Here is a 6,000-nt window from a genome sequence, read left to right as displayed (position 1 = left end):
CGGTAGCACATCAAAGAAAAACAAGTGAGTGATCTATGTTTAAAGTTAAAAAAAAATCTCTCTATTAAAGTATGTGAATTTTCTACAAAAATGGTTCATCCCTCTGTAAAAAAGCCTGCGCAAATTTAAATCTAAACCCGTAGCTGTACAGTGGAACCTATGAGGATACAATCTTACGTATATATTTTGATAACTGAAAATCCGCTGATATTTTCGAGTGACATATATTATAATTATGTTTTTAGTTTTGAGAGGGAATCTTTTTTTATTTTTAAAATAGAACAACGGAGTTGGTGTTCGTGGGTTCGATTCCCACCCTAGACTTCCATTTAAATCGGCTGGTGCAAAGCGAGCAGTTAATCTTAATGGCTCCGCACTGAAGAGTCGGTTGTGTTTCGATTAGCAGACCTGGCAAACCTGTACGAGGAAAGATTGGCACAGCTTGGTTCTTCTTCGGCACAGGTACATTCTACTCGACTGAAGGACAAACTATTGCAAAAGATGCCAGCATTGGAAGCACACCTAAAGGGCAGAGATGTACTTTTGATGTTTGAAAAAGATATAGGACCAGCTATAGCGTTTGCTTGTGATTATAATGACACCATGCATATGGCAAAGACGGCTGAAATGATTCGCTGCCAATTAGCTACAACGAAGACAACATTTTCTGGATCCTTGGTCTCTGAAGATATCGATGATAGCATACCCCCACCTTTTTACAGTTGGTGAAAATGATAGAACATGGACCTGATATCAAATCGCAGTTAGTGAACGTTTTTACAAAGTCTGACTTAGCTGTGGTCCAACTTTTAATGTTTAATTATCACCAAACAGCCAAAAGGTTACAGTACAACAAAGACATTCAGCTGATCGTGAGACACCATTTTGTGCGCATCTTGGACTATTACTCTTTGCAAAAACCAGGAAAAGACATCTTATAGATACATTATTTCAACATGGGTTATGTATCTTTTACGATCGGGTACTGGAAATTTCAACTCAACTAGGTGAAGCTGTTGTTGAACGTTATTTAAATGAAGGTGTGGTATGCCCGCCTTTATTAAAGGGCAAAGTGTTAACCACAGCTGCAGTCGACAAAATAGATCACAACCCAAGCTCAACAACATCAAAATCATCTTTTCATGGGACCGGAATCTCTATTTTTTAACATCCAATTAAAGATAATATCGGCGTTAGAAGGGATGAGTTAATATTACCTACACATAAACCAAAATCTAAAAAGGTACCTGAACTCCCTGCTGCTTACTGCGGATTCATTAATATTCGTTGGATACCAATTTTCGTGGATTTCGTGGGTATAGGGAAACCACGAATTTACATGTTTAACGAAATACAAATGTTCTAAAGGATTGTATGCCAAAACCACGTATTTAAATATCCACGAACATGCAAGTTTTCCTCAATCCACGAAAATTGGTACCCACGAAAATAAATGAATCCGCAGTATATGAATATAAAACCTGCATATCTTAAAACAAAACCAGAACCTCTCATTCTGCCTGACGATATTACTAATATACTTACCCACAATTATCTATTCATGAGTTTGCAAAATTAGTATGAGTTGTTAAATACGGTGAGGTTACCAAGTGAATATATTACGTCCGAAAATATTTCATGGTCATCATTTCATTCTTCAGAGAGACGTGAACCAACTGTTGAAATGAGTCTTAACTGCTTAATGCCATTATTTCAAGAACAAGCTCACTCAATTGCTACCATAAAACTTTCGATGGATAAGATCAGGGATGTTGTGCCGTTTCTTAATCCTGGTTAAACTCCAGTGATTACAGCAGACCAACCGCTATTTTTTTTGGCAAAGCAAATTAAATGGGAATGGCCAAATGAATACGGTGAAAACAAATTCGTTGTTACGTTCGGTGGATTACATATTGAGATGGCATGACGTGGGAAATATTTAATGATGTAACCGAGGTTTTTGAACGATTAAGTAAGAAACCTGTATTGGTCTGTGACGCTGATATGGAGTTGATAGAGGCATTTGTTGTGGTTATGTACGACAGAACTACAACAACATTTGACATCAACGAATCCAGACTTGGACTATTTGCACGCAAACAAAGACAGTATGACACCATTCGACCCACTAGAGCTGCACTGCTTAATCATACCAAACTAGCTACATACCGAGGTGGCCATGTATGGGGACAAGCAGTCACACATGATCAACATCTACCTTGTCCAGGTGATTGTGGAAGGGTTCAGGAGAACACAGATGGAATGTTGATTCCTCATTGAACGCAATTAGCAGTAATTACTGCATCTTGCCAGGAGTTACACAAATGTGGCTGCAAGAAAACTTGTTCTGGTAATTGTAAGTGTAACAAAGCTGGCTTGACCTGTACAACATTGTGTTCATGTAGCTGTTAAAACAGAATACATCGGAAAATATTGTAGATTATTACACTATTCAATCCTCCAGCATGTCTAACATAATTACCGATATTCCACTATTATCTCACTCGAGTGTACGAACTTTTTCGACCCAAACCGGAAGTGGTGATTTTTTTTTACAATTGTTGTCTGTTTGACATTTTTTCATATCATTGTATTGTATTCCAAATATGTTTGTGACATATATAGCGTTGAAAATGGTAAGAACAGTTTTTCAATCTCCACGATTGAGCAAAATGATGTCAATTTTGAATTCAAGATGGCCGCCGTGAAAAAAATCGAAAACATGTTGGCTACCCCTCTGATATGATAAATTTAAAGTACTTCCTAATGAACGTCTATGCCAAATCCCTTGCTTGTATCACCATTTGCATGATTTTGTCCAATTTCGATAGTAAGCCGCTCCACTATATAGCAATGTTCGAAAGTAAAAAAATCGACTGAAAAAAAACAAACCCGGTTTACAAACTAAAAGTGAGGGAAACACATCAACTATAAGAGGAAAACAACGAAATAACAGAAACACTAAAGTGTAACAAAAAAGAACGACAATGGAACACACAAAAACGAACTATAAGAGAACAACTGCCACTTTCCTGACTTGGTGCAGGACGTTTTAAGAAAAAATGATGGGTTGAACCATGATATGACCACAAGGAACATATACAAAACTAAATGTTTCACAGTCGCAAGGAGAATATGTATATTGACGTCTGGTGTAACTGACGTATAGTTAACAATCTAACTTCTGCAGTTTTTATAAGAATACGATATACAGGCGCTTCTTTATTCTAGAAGTTAACATATGGAGGTATTTGGCTATGAATGGCAGAATCATTGAATTCATCTTACCTCCTATACATTTCTAGGAATATGATTGGTTAAAAGCGTCCGCGTGGAGACCGTGCATATTTGATATTAGGTAAGTAGGGGGCGGGGCTTATTTCATACACGGTTAGTAGTGGTTTTACGTCCCTTTATATTCCATATTAGGTAAGAAGGGGGCGGAGCTTATTTCATACACGGTTGGTAGTGGTGTTATATCCCTTTATAAAAACAAAACGGTACTGAAAAAAACTCTAAAAGGTTTCAACAGAGGACGAAATCGATGATTAAGATTGCAATAAATGCATAAAACCTGTTCAAATCTAACAAGTTGTTTTTGTTGGCATCTGTTTTTGGTAGGATCAATGAAAGTGGTTTCTTGATGACAACATCATTGAAGACTTACTAATGTTGATAGGTCACTAGTCTAAATTTAACATGTTAAGATAGTCGGTAAGATAAAGTCGTTACAGAGTGTGCTAGTGACGCTTCGCTCTCACCCCATATGGAATTTACTGACCACATATATACCGTATTAGGTCACTAGCACACTATGTAACTAATAATACTAGATAGGTTAATAAAATCAGTTCCCCTATTTACATGATTTATATATTTTGATTTATGAAAATGCCTGTATGGTCATGATCATTTGCGTATACCTATACGGTCCACCAATACGCGTATGGTCCAACCGTACGCGTATGGTCGGACCATATGAGTTTATACTTGTTTGGTAATTACGGGCCGGACCATATGAGTATTTGAACTATAAACAAGGCATTTTTTTCAAGTATGCATTAGAAACGTTTCAAATTGAATGATAAACATTATCTAAAAAAAAAATTATTGTTACATGTATATGAAAATGTATGAACTTTAAAAATCGAATGCCACGTAACTAAGAAATATTAATAGTTATCATCGCTATTTATATTCTTCCACACGGTACCTTATCTTTTCTGCATTTGCAGAAAATATTTAAACGCTCACCAAACGCCTTCGGGCACCGAGGCGACCGTGCGAGGAATTTATATCCAGTCAAGGTCGTTAACTCTTCCATCATCACCCAGAGGAAAATTCAAAACGAAAAGTCCAAAAAAAAAAATGACAAAAAACAATAATAATTCAAACACACCAAACGAATTGATAACAACCGACATATTCCTGAATTGATACAGACTTTCGTATGTAGAACATGATGGAGTAACACACAGTTATAATACAAACAATACATTTCTTAAAATACAATTGTTGCGCTACATCGATTTATGTTCAAATGAACTAGTTCGTCTATTTTAACATTTTAAATCGCTAGGTGTTCCACGGAAGAAACAGCTGAGAAGGGTTAGGCCACCACCATATTTAGTATAAGTCGAATGCTGCACGTATTTACATAAAAACCTGATTAGTCCTTTAAGTTAGTAATTAAAAACATGTGTAAGATATTATCGTACCGGAAGTAGCTACATGATGAGACAATAACTTTACACGAGTATTAACTTATGCGTCTAGATAGATGTCTATGTAAAACACATCTTCATCATGTTGAACAGACTATTTTGACATTATTCAAACTCAAGATCCCCCTTTGTAAAAAATAAAAGTTAGTGCACTGGAACGATACAAAAGGTATACCTATGCATTGTTTTTGGCAAGGGGAAAAGACTGAATGTGTATTACCTGTGTGTGCATTAATTACGATTAACAAACGTAAAAACACAATTGTGTAACAACTGCATTGTGTAGTAACATTTGTTACGGAAATGACAGTGTTATCGATATGCTTATGGTTACATTTCAGGTATTTTTATTATAATACGTTATTTAGATTGGCTAAATCTCACGTCATTCTGAAATGAACGTTTACTTCAAAATGAAATGTAACATACATGATGACACGAGCTCCCTGAATAAAGTGCACAAGTGAATAAAAGAAAAACTTGAAAGAAATCGTGTGTTGATGAACTTAGTAAAAACATGTAATTATAATTAGTAAATGGTTCTTTAAATAATTTCATTGAAGTGTAAAGGCGTTGACCGCGCGCACACTTTAAAAATGAAGCGCTTCCGCCTATACAAAATGTACTTCAATCAACGCGTATACACCTCAATAAACTTACATTTACAAAAAGAAGCATTCAATTGTAAAATATTTGTTAAAGCCATTCACTTAAATGCAAAAGACAACACTTGTCTTTTGCATTTAAGTGAATGGCTTTAACAAATATTTTACAATTGAATGCTTCTTTTTGTAAATGTAAGTTTATTGAGGCGTTATAGCTTACTGCATCCACACTGGATGCAGTAAGCTATAACGTTACACCATGAGAAATTACCGCCGCATAAGGGAATCAGTAACTAACACATTTAACAACATTTAATGGGTTTTTTTAATCAAATATTTTATAAGTTGTACAAAGTAAAAAGCAAATTGAGGGACCCGTACGCCCGTGGTAATAATTATCAATCAATAGTATACTAAGCAATAAAGCAAATAAATTGAATATTCATTTACGTTCTATTTTTTGAGCATTTTTTCTTTTCTCTAATGTTTTATTTCTATCTACAACATCTCTGGATTATGTTGATTAATATTTGATTTATGCCGATACACTAATGGCTAAGGGGAAGTCCAATGTGCGAGTCAAGATGGACCAGGGGAGGGGGCCAATTGATTAGGCGTAATTGTACGAAAAGTAGAAAACATGCCAAGTTTAACGAAATTGCACATATTTT

The sequence above is a fragment of the Mytilus edulis genome, chromosome 12 (genome assembly GCF_963676685.1).
Source record: "Mytilus edulis chromosome 12, xbMytEdul2.2, whole genome shotgun sequence".
NCBI lineage: Eukaryota > Metazoa > Mollusca > Bivalvia > Mytilida > Mytilidae > Mytilus > Mytilus edulis.
The sequence above is the reverse complement of the archived record's forward strand: the minus strand, read 5'-3'. Positions refer to the sequence as shown.